Below are 13,978 nucleotides of genomic sequence, written 5' to 3'. Positions count from 1 at the left end.
CCTCCAGAAGCTTCAGACCTCCTCCCTGGGGACACTTTGAACACTTGCAGCTTCACTTTACACAGCTACCACTTAGTGTGGCTTGTTAACATGTGCTTGTTACTGTTTGTACATTTTCTGGAAGGGTTAAAGCCTTTCCCTGCTGAGGCTGATGCCCTCACTGGGGCAAAGACAGTGTTGAAAATGGGTATCCCCCTTGGGGCACATCTTCTGTGCGCTCCAGGGACCAAGGCTCCTACTTTACCAGGCAACTCATAGGCGCCTTCAGGAAAACCTTGTCCACTTCTTGGAAAGCTCTCGGTGTACAATCTTCTGCTGATCCTTGTGTCTCATGCTAGTCAGACCAGCTACTGTCTCCAATGTCTTATGCTCAAGCCGGTCATCAACAGGTTACAGAAGCTTTCCTGAATCGTAATTAAAAGGATCCTGTCGGTCACAGTTTACAGCCTGATGATTAGGTATTTTAGACACATCATCAGAGTAAGAGAGCCACTGAACTCCAGTAGAAGAGGGACCTTACCGATTGCTCCTGCTGTAACACTCAGGTGCACATCACACAGCTACAGAAGTCTCCACCTGTCACTGGGTCCTGCACAGACACTGGACATCTCTGAGTCAAACTGAAAGAAAGTGATGTAGCTGACATGCAGGTAGGGTGTTTTTGCCCAAGACAATGGATCAAGATCTCACACTTCAATGTGTGAAACCTTTTCACCTTCTTTTCTTTCCAACGAACGGCCTGGAAAGATAACTCTCTCATCTGTATCTCCCAGGTCACAGCCAAGGGGGGTGAACTCTGGAATTGAGAGCAGCCTTTTATTTCTGGCTGGGAGAAAATCTAACACTGGTCTTAACTTTTCTCAAGCTAAATAAGACATCTCATTGGTTGACGTCCCTCAATTTACATCCTGAGTTAGAAGGGACCTCCCAGGAAGCTTTCATGACCAGGATTCACTCCTTTGGCTGGGCCTTACTTCCCTGGTCAGGGATCAATGTAAGGGAGATGTGTTCAAGACCTTCTGTTTCATTCTGAAAATTGGTGCAGAATCTCTTACTAAAGCAATGGCTGCCCAACAAAAATCCTTAGACTCTGGCCAAAGTAATTCTTGAAAATAAGATAGCCCTTGATGATCTCTTAGCTGAGCAAGGTTGGGTCTGTGCTGTAGTCAACACTGCCTGCTATTCCCGGATTGACACTTCTGGGGAAGTTAAAACTCAATGACATTCGATCACTGAGCAAGCCACTTGGCCTAAATGAATGATTCCTTCCGCAGGGTCTTTATTACTTATGTGATTTTCATTGCTTTGAGCCTTGGGAAGCATGGCTTCAAATTGCACTCCAAACATGAGGAATTATCCTGTTTATTGTAATCACAATATACTGTCTGGTGCCTTATGTTCTCTCAAAAGCTTTAAATGCAAGTTCAGAGCTGGTAACCTGCAAACTAATGATCTCTCTAAGATGAGAATGTCAGAAAAAAAAGAAAGAAACAAAGAGAACAGAATGACCAACTCAAAAACTGTAAAGCTGAAGTGGTAACCTGTGAACATTCGCAGGCCAAAAGGTTAAGACCTGTGAATATCACAAGAGCAACCACAAAAACTGTGAGAACCTCAGAGAGGTTGCTGAGTGCTGTTAATGCCTTCAGTTGTGTCTCTCTAAGTTAAACCGAGAGTCTGATCAAAAGGCAGAGCTGTTAAAAAGAAAACCACAGTCTCAAAATGGCCTCACTCAGCTTAAGGCCCCAAACCAGTAAACCAAGACTTCATCCCTGCCCAGCTGCAGTTTCAACCCCCAGAACTGTAGCCTTAAACCAGGGAACATGGGCATTTCCTGGCTCGCACTAGGGAGTTTACTGATTGACTGCCTCTCTGGTCCCCTTGCCTAAAATAATGTTCTTTGCTAATAATTTCTTTTTCACTCCCTCTCTATCTGAAAAAACTTCCCCACTCCTGCAGCCCTTCTGAGCTCCCCTTTACTTGCTGGATACGATGCTCCCTGATTCATGAATAGATCAGTTAACACAGCCAGTTAGGTCTTTAACACTTATTTGGTTGAATTTTTGTTATCTGACAGATTTTTAGTTCGTCCAATGATGAAACTAGGGCCAAACCTTTGCTTTCACCTGGGTGGTGATGAAGAGCGAATGAAATTATCTTGATGACAATCCCTGCTGTTGGAAACATGATATGGATGATTTTTTTCATATATTTATTGCATTTATGTATATTCTTTCCTAAAACTTAACTAAAGTAAGATCACATAGACAGCCATAACTTTTTATGGCTAAGAAACAGGCAGGAACCAAATGAGCAAAGCATAAATTTAACGTAACCACTGGGCTGAAGTGTCCTGTGAGGTTTCGATTTTCTAGTGATCAGAGAAATGTAAAATGTATTTTAAGTTCCACAGTGATGATTACGGTAAGGGAGAAGTAAGGACGAGGACATTTCTGTTAATGCAATTCTAGAAAATTTCTATTGCTGTTTCTTGGAAATTTTTTGCTTGTTGTTTTTGTTTTTGATTAAAGTTTATATATTTTTTACGTTTTTTTTAACTTTTATTATTGAGAGACAGACACAGAGCGTGAGCAGGGGAGGGGTAGAGAGATGGAGGGACACAGAATCCGAAGCAGGCTCCAGATTCCGAGCTGTCAGCACAGAGCCTGACATGGGGCAAGAACTCACAAACTGCGAGATCATGACCTGAGCTGAAGTCGGTCGTTTAACCAACTGAGCCACCCAGGTGCCCCAAAGCTTGTATATTTTTATATGTATACATACACATGAAAGCACAAAAGAATGAAGTGATTCTGAACAGAGATTAAACTCATCTTGTCCACGTTTTCGACCAACCTGGATTGAGAAAGAGCACCTAGGACATGCACACACAAATTTATTATGAAAATTGTTACCTTACTGTCTTTATGTCGATCAATGCAGGGTAACAGATTTTATTTATCTTTTTTTACCTTTTCATTTGAATTTCTGTTAGTTAACATACAGTGTTACATTAGTTTCAGGTGCACAATATGATGAATAAAATCATTGTATGGAAAAGAAAGAGATTTTTTTTTAAATTTTTTTTTAACGTTTATTTATTTTTGAGACAGAGACAGAGCATGAACAGGGGAGGGTCAGAGAGAGGGAGACACAGAATCTGAAACAGGCTCCGGGCTCTGAGCTGTCAGCACAAAGCCCGACGCGGGGCTTGAACTCACGGACCGTGAGATCATGACCTGAGCCGAAGTCGGCCGCTTAACCGACTGAGCCACCCAGGCGCCCCAAGAAAGAGATTTTTAAAGCACTTTAAAGTCAGCTCTTGAGGATTTTTTTAACATTAAACATAATTATACTAACATTTTCCTTCTTGGAGATTTTTCCCAAAGCCTATACCTCAAATCCATTTTTTTTTAATTTCAAGGTTTTATTTAAATTCTAGTTAGCTAAAATATATGGTAAAATTGGCTTCAGGACTAGAATTTAGTGATTCATCACTTACATACAACACCCAGTGCTCATCACAAGTGCACTTTTCAATGCCCATCACCCATTTCCCCATCCCGCTCCCACCTCCCTCCATCAACCCTCAGTTCCTTCTCTATAGTTGACAGTCCTTTATGGTTTGATGGTTTGCTTCTCTCTCTCTCTCTCTCTCTCTCTCTTTTCCCTTTCCATAAGTTCATCTGTTTTGTTTCTTAAAGTCCACATATGAGTGAAATCATCTAGTATTTGTCTTTCTCTGACTGACTTATTTCACTTAGTATAAATACATTCTAGTTCCACCCATGTCATTGCAAATGGCAAGATTTCATTCTTTTCGAAGGCTGAGTAATATTCCATTGTGTGTTTGTGTGTGTGTGTGTGTGTGTGTGTGTGTGTGTGTGTATACATTTTCTTTATCCATTTGTCAGTCAATAGACATTTGGGCTCTTTTCATACTTTGGCTATTGTCGATAGCACTGCTATAAACGTTGGGGTGCATGTGCCTCTTCGAATCAGTATTTTTGTGTCCTTTGTCAAACTCATTTTTTAAGAGTGCACCAAAATATGATTGTATGGAGTGCATAAAATTGCATACCAGAACCATGTATGTGTGGACAAGAACACATCAATTAGAAAAAAGATAAACTAGGGGCACCTGGGTGGCTCAGTCAGTTGAGCGACCAATTTTGGCTTAGGTCATGATCTCATGGTCTGTGAGTTAGAGCCCCGCATTGGGCTATATGCTGACAGCTCAGAGCCTGGAGTCTGCTTTGGGTTCTGTGTCTCCCTCTCTCTCTCTCTGCCCCTCCCCTGCTCACTCTCTGTCTCTCTGTTTCCCAAAAATAAATGAACATTTTTTTAAAAATTAAAAAAATAAGATGGACTAAAACAGCCTTTCAACTCTTTGTTCCTCTATCCAATAGTCCCTTATCTTTTTAACAAATTTTGTCCTTGTACATATGTTGTATTTTTTTTTTTTTTAACACCGTAGATAAATACAACCCTCACCTCAGGTTTTATACATCCAGACAGCTATTAATGTGATTTGGCCTATCATTCTATCCCTGCAAGGAAGTGCACTGAAATGCTGAACTTCTACAATTAAAAGGTCATTTGCTAAGAGTAATTAAGACACTGGAAGAGATGATGTCGGAGAGTCCACAATGGTGCAGTTATGTTCTGTTTCTCTTTTTTTATAAGTTTATTTATTTATTTTGAAAGAGACAGAGAGCAAGTGGCAGGGGGGTTGGAGAGAGAGAGAGGGAGAGAGAGAATCCCAAGCAGGCTCTGTGCCAAACTCAGGAACGGTGAGATCATGACCTGAGCTGAAACCAAGAGTCGGACACTTAGCCAACTGTGCCACACCAGTGCCCCAGAGTTATGTTCTATTTCTATGGATTGTTTTACAAGATACTTTCCACACACTCTAGCTCATCTAAACCCCCAGAGTGTCCTCTGACTGCTGGCTCTGCTGGTGACTGGTATGACTCTCAGAAAGTTCCTTACATTCTCTAAACCTTATCTCTTTGTGTGCAACACGGAGTCCTCCACGTTAAGTTCACATCAGTGTCACTGGGGGATCGGATGAGACAATGCATGTGAACCTTTCATATAGTGCCTGGCACAGTAATAATCACTCAATAGGTATTGACTTTCATCAGCATTGCTGTCATGTCCGTAAACACCTCCACTCCAGAAAACTGAGTGCCGGATCTGGGGATAGTGGGGCATGCATACTTTGAAAGGGGGCTGCTTTCTTTCCTTAGACAGGAAATCCACCTAAACCAGACTTCTTCCAACATGTAAGATCCTACTGTGGTTTCTAGTGTCTACGAATTTACTTTGGTAGCAACACTTCGTGTCAACAGTGGGTGCTGATGACCATATAGCAGCCACTGTTTCTGGTTATTTTTCCATTCCATGAGTATTTACAGAATACCTACTTTGTGGCAGGCATTTTAGCTAGGAGATACAAGCACAAAAGGAAAACACGATAGTCTTAAAAAGGACCCTCTAGTTGTGAGAAAAAAAGAAACAAATCCATCATTCATGAACTTCAGCATGTTCATGTGCAGAAATACAACATATGAATTGATCTACTGAATTACATAGAATCAGTCCAACTCTTTCTAGAATTTCAGGGCTCATACTTGTAATTCCTCTCTCCTCTCTGTTGACAAATTGCATCTATCTATCCATCCATCATCCATCCATCCACAATACACACACGTGTCAAATAATGGATATGAACAATGGAATAATACTTGCTCTCATTTCTTTTAGATCTCACTGCTATTCACTCTACAGAAGCTTCTCTGAAGGATGAAAATGGTAAGTTTTTCTATATGTTTGCCTTTATGTTATGCTATAGCATTTTTTCCTCCTGATCAACTTACATTTTGAACTTCCCTGGCTTCAGATAGAAACCTCACATTGGCAGGATCTTGCAAAAAGACTGAGTGATATTTTAAGTCAACCCATCATTTCCCAGGGGTTGTCTTCACACAGTACATCCTGGCTTGGGAATGAGAGGACTATAAATTAGGAGTGCAACAAGGGCTTCTGAAGTATTTCAACAATGGATTTCATTCATTTCTGTGGCCTTTGTTTCTAATAACTGAGGACATCAGCTTGCTTCTAGATTTCTTGTTTTGAGTCTTTGCTCTTGCTTGTAGTCAATAACATGAACTAACACAGAGAGGTTATTGTACAGAAGGCATGGTGTGTCCCGGAAGTACATTTTGTCTGATTCTTTTAATACTCGCTATGAAGGATTTTATTACCACTTTACACATTATGGCAATGAGCTAAATTAATTAAGTCCCTTGAACAATGCCACACAGAGAGATCTGGGGCTTCAACCAAGAGCATCTGAATCAAGAGCTCATATACTTACTCAGTTTTTATTCTTCCTTTAAATCCCAAAGCCAAGGCCTTGAGACAGGTGCACACATGGGGGCAGGGTGGGGGGATGAGTGCAAGACTTCAAGTGCCACAGACTGACTTTAACTCCAGTCTTTTAATTATTGATTGCACGAATGTGGGTACATTACTGACATTTTCTAACCCAAGCAGGGATAACACAAATAACACCTAACTGAGTTACTGAAGACATAAGGTCCCGTATGTGGAATGTCTAGTATTGGGTGTCTCATTTAGCTGACACATTGTAAGTACTGGTTTCTGGCCCTTTCTCCCAACATATGTACCAAGAAAGTGATGAGGAGCATTGACTCTAGCCCTGCTTGTCTGCCTTCCATGTCCAATATCAAGGGGCCTCTGGACCCTATGTAACATATTACCTGACTAAGGGTAAGGAGTTATGAGTGTATCACCACTTGAGGTCCCTTCCACACCAAGGGGGAATAATTCTGGAGTTCTTAACTCTAGAGATAAAGCATGTAAAGTAAATTTCCATAGGAACAGACTTGGCCTTGTTGTTCGTTGAGTAGTCAGTCTGTCCCACCATCGTTGTCATTAATTATTTCAACATATATTTCTTTCTAAACTTCAAAGGATAATAAAAGCTATTTTCCTACAATATTATAGCTACAATGAGACATTCAAGAAAGACAAGTAAATAAGCCATGACCTCCTAAAGTTTCAGAGATTTTGGATTAACCCCTTTCTTTCTTTTTATATAATGTCCTCTTTACAAAAAACTTTCACCCACCCCACTGTGAACACCACCAAATTTCCAAGGATTCCTAGGAATCTCACTGAATGCACAACATGTAATGGCTAATATCCTTCAAAATAAGCAATTCTTCTTTATATTTGTGCTAATCATTTGATGGGTACTTAGTGCATGTGGAGATGCGGAATTACAGCATAGCTGAAAATATTGCTTAAATGTCATGTTGCGGGTACCTACTAATGGTCTAAGATCAGGCAAATTACTTCTCTGTCTTCAATTTATTCATAAAATGGGAATAAGAATAATAATCTCATAGGTTATTGAAAAGTTAAATAAGATTAACATTTTGCGTGGAAATCTCTCAAAGTCAGTGGTGTTTAGTTTGTGACCAATGTATATTGGCTGTTATTCTTACTCTGAGATAGAGACGGGGTCAAGAAGCTAAAAGCTATTTATCACCAATGCTTTTTCCCCCCGACTGGATCCATTCATTAAAAATGCAACCTAGGGGCGCCTGGGTGGCTTGGTCGGTTAAGCGTCCGACTTTGGCTCAGGTCATGATCTCACGGTCCGTGAGTTCGAGCCCCGTGTCGGGCTCTGTGCTGACAGCTCAGAGCCTGGAGCCTGTTTCAGATTCTGTGTCTCCCTCTCTCTCTGCCCCTCCCCTGTTCATGCTCTGTCTCTCTCTGTCTCAAAAATAAATAAACGTTAAAAAAAATTTTAAAAAAATGCAACCTTACCATTCATACTTTGGAAAGTTCTAAGTGAATTTTGCAGAGATTGTTGATTGATTTGACCTGCAAGCTGGATTCTGAGTTGTCTTTGTGGTGGTGGTAGTGCTGACGATGGTGTAGATGTTTTTACAACTGGGTTGGATTGGTGTAGGAGAGTCAATTCAACCCAGATCATTGGAAATGTATAATGTGACCCCGCTCCCATTAATAAGTCCTAGCCTTTCAAAAGAGCAGGTGAAATTAATAAATGGTTTCTTTTTAGACGCCCTGTATCTGCATCTCGTGAACAACTCTGCCTACTATACCTACCTCCTGCTCCTCCTCAAGAGCATGATCTATTCTGCCATTATTACTGTCAATCTGCTTGGGAAACCCACACTCTTTGGTAATGGGAAGAGTTCCTAACACATGGTGGCACAAAAGGTCCACCTTTTTCCATTGGCTGTTATCCCTAAAAGCCAGTAGGCACCTTCCAGTCATGTCCCCTGGGGCTCTTTAACGAGATGACTTCCTTGAAGCCTTTTAATTTACACACCCTGAGGCCTCTATCTTTGTTAATGAATTCTGTACTGTTTTTCATAAAAAGAACAAGTAAAATAATCAAGACTCTACTCTTGTCTCTGTATTCTTTCATTTGGTGTCCTCAAAATGGGAGTCCAAGGTAAGGGACAGCATGACAACTGGGCCTAGAAATTCAGCACTGGTTCTAATCATGGTCAATTCCACATTTCTAATTCTTGCCCTGAGAGAATCTTTATGATGTCTTCTTTGGGGACACTGGCCAGTGAAGGTGTCCAGGTTATTTCTTCTTCAAAGATCAGCAGATTCAGACTCACTTGGTTTAAGACATTCTGGTGGTGACAGTATCACATGTCATGTGACTGGCGGGTGTGTCAGACCTGGACCCGTGTCACACGTGCACCATGTTTCCTGATGTCACAAGAACCGCATGAGAGCTGCACTAACACTGGAAAGGTAGGGTGGTGGAGGGGTTAAGTGTTTGGACTCTGAACCCTAAATGCCTGGGTTTAAATCTTGGGTCTACAGTTACTTGAACTCCCTGTGCCATAATTTGTGCCATTTGTAAAATGGACTTAGAGTGACACATCTCCTGAAGTCGTATGGATGAGATGAGATCATTATGCTGGGCACATAAAGTGGTCAACAGCATTTTCATCTACTGGTGCAGCTCTACTTTAGAAATAATACATACATGCACACACACACACACGAAGTATGACACTCATTTATATGTGTGTGTACATTTCTACAAACATGGGTATAAAACAAAATGTTCAGGATGTGGTAGGTGGGGAAAAGAATAAATGACTGTTTATTTTCCTATTTGTGCTAGTGAATGCATTTAAAGTAAAAAAAATTTATATCTGAGAATGAAAACAATGTCTCATTTAAAATTGGGGAGGATCTTTTCTTTATTTGCAATCAGCTTCTGTTTCTGTGAAACAGCTGCTTTTGAAAAACAAATAGAAGAGCCTCTGTGGAAACAACATAAGATCCACCAGATACAAGAAAGAGGAAATTTAATTTCCATCTACTCCTTGATTCTTGGGAGTTTGATCAGACTTCTTTAGGCCGAGTGCCTGGGCCTCTACGTAGAGATCTGGAACACAGATCTGTTTGCACAGAGGCAAACAGGGGAAACTAGCAAATGACCCAGAGCCATGTGGGCTGATTTCAGGGCCGGGCACTCCTAGCCAGTGTCCCCCGTGGCTTCCAATCCTCAGCCCCTCCCTTCCCCAACCCGACCTGGGTAGCCCTGGACTGGCAGGTGCAGAGAGGGGGAGGGCGGTGGTGCAGGGGACAGTGTGGGGGGCAGGAAGGGGCTGGTGTTTTGTTTTCTCAGGGGTTTTTTTTTGGTCTATGTGCTTTGTCAAATGTGGTTGATTCATGGAAAAGGCTTGAAGTCAAACCGGCCCCTACTGGTTGGGGCTGTGTAAGCTGTGGCTGGGGTGCTGCATGATAAATTAAGGGCAGTTACACCACAGCCAACTTTGCTCACTTCCAAAAGGTCACAGCTAATGAAAGAAAAATCCATCTGCACACACGCATACGATTGCTGCCAAACATACTCTTATTCTGTGGGTGAGGGGTTCCCCTATTTTATACCAAGTTCATTCTAAGTAGCTGCTTCATGAGTTGCAAGTCATATGACCAGGACTGTTCAGACACTGTACCTTCAGTCCACTCTGATGACACTCTTCTGATGGACCAGCACACAGACTTCTTGTCACCCTAGGTAATCCTGACATCCCACCAATGATCTGCACTTTTTCATGGTGTCTGATTTACCGGGGCTCATACTTCCCGTCTAATTTTGTCAGTGTAGGCATGGTGACAGAAGACTGGGCACGTGAAGCTGTTAGCACAGGTAGAGTGTAGACAGGGTAATAAGGAGAGGCTTCCTTCCTCACAACAACACAGACATATGGAGGCCTTGAGTTCAACTGTGTAATTGAATGTCATGTACTGAATCATCTAAGTCCCTCTACAGGGACAAATGACTGGAGAGTCAAGCTGAGCACGGCTCAATAGAAGACATGCACAGGAGGTAAAAGTGTGCTGGGGGTTGAGCAGAGGAGGGCTGTGCAGCCACATGAGCACAAACAGCAAGCATCCCCACCCCGACCCAACCCAAGCACAGTACAGACAGGGTGCCCAGTCCTGGGATCCAATGTGTCCAGTGCCTGGGGAAAGAAAACTCTATTGCTGAGATTATGGATTAGGCTTCAACAGACGGAATTCACAGCATGTTCACACCATAGACTTCACTCCTCTTGGTCTGTTATCAAGAGCCAGTTTCTGGGTGAGCCTTGGCTTCCATGAACATGGACCACACGTTACTGGTTAAGTCCAGCATGTGTAGGAAAGAGTTCTCTCCCAGAGCAAATTATATACTGACATTCAACTCAGGCATCATCAGTGGGCTTGGTGTATATGGGGCTCCCCTCCTGAGACAGGATATTCTAAACTGTGACCACACCACTGAGTTCCTGAGGTTTATTCCAAAGGCCATAATTTTCAGACCCTCCTCAACTCTTTTTGGTTAAGAAACTCTTTCTGGTTAAAATTCAGCCTCCTAAGTCCCTCCTGGTGGCACTTCTGTCATTTGGTGCATTCCCAGAACAAACACAGAGGAAGCTGATCTGACCTGCACAAATGCACATTTGACCTTGTCATTACATTCTGTAGTTATTTCTTCAGGAAATATCTCTGACAAAATAATACTTGTTTTCCATTATGTACATTTTCCTTCTAAAAATCAGAAAAAAAATCTTAATGTCTGAAAGTAGAAGAAAAGTAAATAATTATTATATTTCCATGAAATATATTGCATCCACTTACAATTATATTTACATAGTTTATTTATTTATTTTGAGAGAGATAGAAAAGGCGAGAGTGTGGAGGGACAGAGAGAGAGGGAGGGAGAGAATCCCAAGCAGGTTCTGTAAACATGAAACCCAACAGGGGGCTGGATCTTATGAACTGTGAGGTCATGACCTTAGCCAAAATCACAAGTCAGACACTGAACCGACTGAGCCACCCAGAAGCTATATATATATATATATATATAGAGAGAGAGAGAGAGAGAGAGAGAGAGAGTGTTTATGGTAGCACAGAAAATGCTCATGCTATCAAATGAAAGCAAATATGTAATGAAAAATCCGTATGTCCCAGAGGATGATATTTATAAAAATAAAAACCTAAATACATATGCACAAATCAGAAAGACAAGAAGAATATAATCGGGTGACTTCAATCATTTCTGGATATTCCAAAATTTCTACAACAGACTGTAAAATTTTTACATTATAATTTTTTAATATACATAATATCGGCAGTATGGCCACAATTCTGTGACATTACAAACACCAAACTGTCAGGATACAAACTAAACTTTAAACCATGATATGGTCGCAGAGTTTGAAGGATGGGTTCTCTATGTGCAGTTTTACAAAAAGCATGTATTCCTCTCACAAGCAGGGAAGGGAAAGAAAAAAGGATGTGGGAAGACCGAGGGAGCGGGTTAGGGACAGAGCGTCCTCACAGGCAGAGGAAGCAGCCTGCCTCACAGTTGCTTTCCTCTTGTCAGATAACACACCTCAAATAGGACATTTTTTCTTCAGACAATGTCTGCTATGTGATAGCCAAGATCAAATCTGGTCCAGGAGAATGAATAGCAGAGAACATTATGAAAGATTGTGTCCCACATCTAAACCCCATAAATGTCACACCATTCAGGTGACATTTGTGGTGACATAAATAGATAAAGGTATCGCTGTTGGAAGGCTTCCCTTTCCAGCCTATTCCACTGCTGTAGACACACGGGGGCAGATGAAATGCCTTCCCACTTGGACAGGAGTCTAAGGAAGATGGTCTTACCACGTCTTCCTGTTTCTGGGCTTACTCTCCACCTGTCAAGTTAATGGTGTTTCACCATAAAGAGCTGACATGTCTTGGAATTATTTGGGCATCCTAAAAAAAGACAAACTTTTATTTAAAACACAATAATGTGTATGTTTTGCATAATTTAAAAGTGAATGTAAGCAAGGCCTTCTGGCCATGATCATCAAATCTTCTCCTTGAAAACCGACTACAAAAGTAAAATAGATCAAAACAAAACTAACCATTTCAATGATTGGGAAATGTCCAATTTCATGCAACAATCTGAGAGTTGTTTATGCTTGAAAAGTTGCAGAAGTCAGGGATCAGCACTGGTGCTCTGGTCTAGAGTGAGTCCCATTCCTCGCCCACCTCCCAACACCCAGTTCCATGGACATGAAGGTTCTTCATAATGGGCATAGGTAGAGGTGCCATGAAAATACTCAGCAAAAAGTATAAAGTGGGAAGACTTGTCACGTAGCACATACGGTCTGTGTGCCCACTGCCCGAAGGATGAATGAGTTACTCAACACAGATAATGAAAACATTTGGCAGAGGATTGAAATCTTAATTAAGTTGCTTGAACACACTTGTTCTTGGCTACCAGTAAGCCATGTAGACACAGTGTGCTACGTAGGAATCTAGGCTGAAAAAGAAAATAATTAAAAGAAGAACACAGGAGAATCCAATCAGCCACATATCGCAGCGGATATAATATCGCAGATTTAACTCAAGGGACATTCTCAACATAGAAACGGTGATGAAAGCGAACTGGGGGCAAATGCACAGTCCAGCGCTGCTGTGATATATTTTCAACAAAACATTTTTCCAGAAAAAAAATAAGAAGACAGGCAAAGAACCAGAAAAGCGTAACTAATATTAGTAGGAAAATCCCACACAACTGAATACACACTGTCCTTGAGTGTGTCCGGTTACTTTCTTTAGCAAAGACTTCAAAGCCGCTATTACAAATGTGTTCAAAAATTATACAATACCATGTTTAAAGAATTAAACAGAAGTATGACAACAAAAAGTCCACAAATAGATATTCTAATGCAAACTACTTAAAATGCAAAAAAGAATAGATATTTTTAAAAATCTATAATAGAGAAGCTTTATACCTGAAGTGAAATATTCACTAGAGGGCTTCAAGAGAATATTCAGCTTGGCAGATCAAACAATCTCAGTACAAAGGAACTTCTTCGTCTTGATAAAAGGCATCTGTGAAAACCCATAGCTGATGTCATACTTAATGTTGAAAGACTGAATGCTTTTCCCCAAAGACCGGGAACAATGCAGGGATGTCTGTTCTTGACGCTCCTATGCGGCGTGATACTAAAGGTTGTATATAGTGAAACAAGAAGAAAAGTGACGATGAAAGTAAAGGCCCACATGAATTAGCTGTGAGTGTGGGCCGCAGCACTGAGACGGGGTTCAAATCCTAACTCCTCCTCTGACTTTTCCAGTGACCTTGCACAGTGCCTCAAATTGTTCATCTCTGATAGGGATAATGAGACTCCCACCTCATCGAGTGGTTTGAGGAAGCCACAGGACAATGCAATTGTTATATTTGACATGGCGCTCCGGCGGGGCAGGGAGAGGGTGACCGAGGCAGCAAATGGCTGCAGAAACCAAAGCAGGGAATGCTGAAGGAAAGGTGGAGAAGACAGGAAGCGGTGCAATGAATGAGGTAAAGGAGGCAGAAATACAGAGGGTGGAA

At 41.5% G+C, this 13,978-nt stretch overlaps 1 gene segment (V, D, J or C); it reads right to left on the bottom strand.

Annotated features, from left to right (window-relative positions):
• LOC109268035 (T cell receptor gamma constant 1-like) overlaps positions 1-13,978 on the bottom strand; it is a 244,969-nt gene that overhangs the window by 141,939 nt on the left and 89,052 nt on the right.

This window comes from Panthera pardus, unplaced genomic scaffold (genome assembly GCF_024362965.1).
Source record: "Panthera pardus isolate Hobbes unplaced genomic scaffold, ASM2436296v1 HiC_scaffold_8, whole genome shotgun sequence".
Lineage (NCBI taxonomy): Eukaryota > Metazoa > Chordata > Mammalia > Carnivora > Felidae > Panthera > Panthera pardus.
This window is presented reverse-complemented; position numbering and strand designations above follow the sequence as displayed.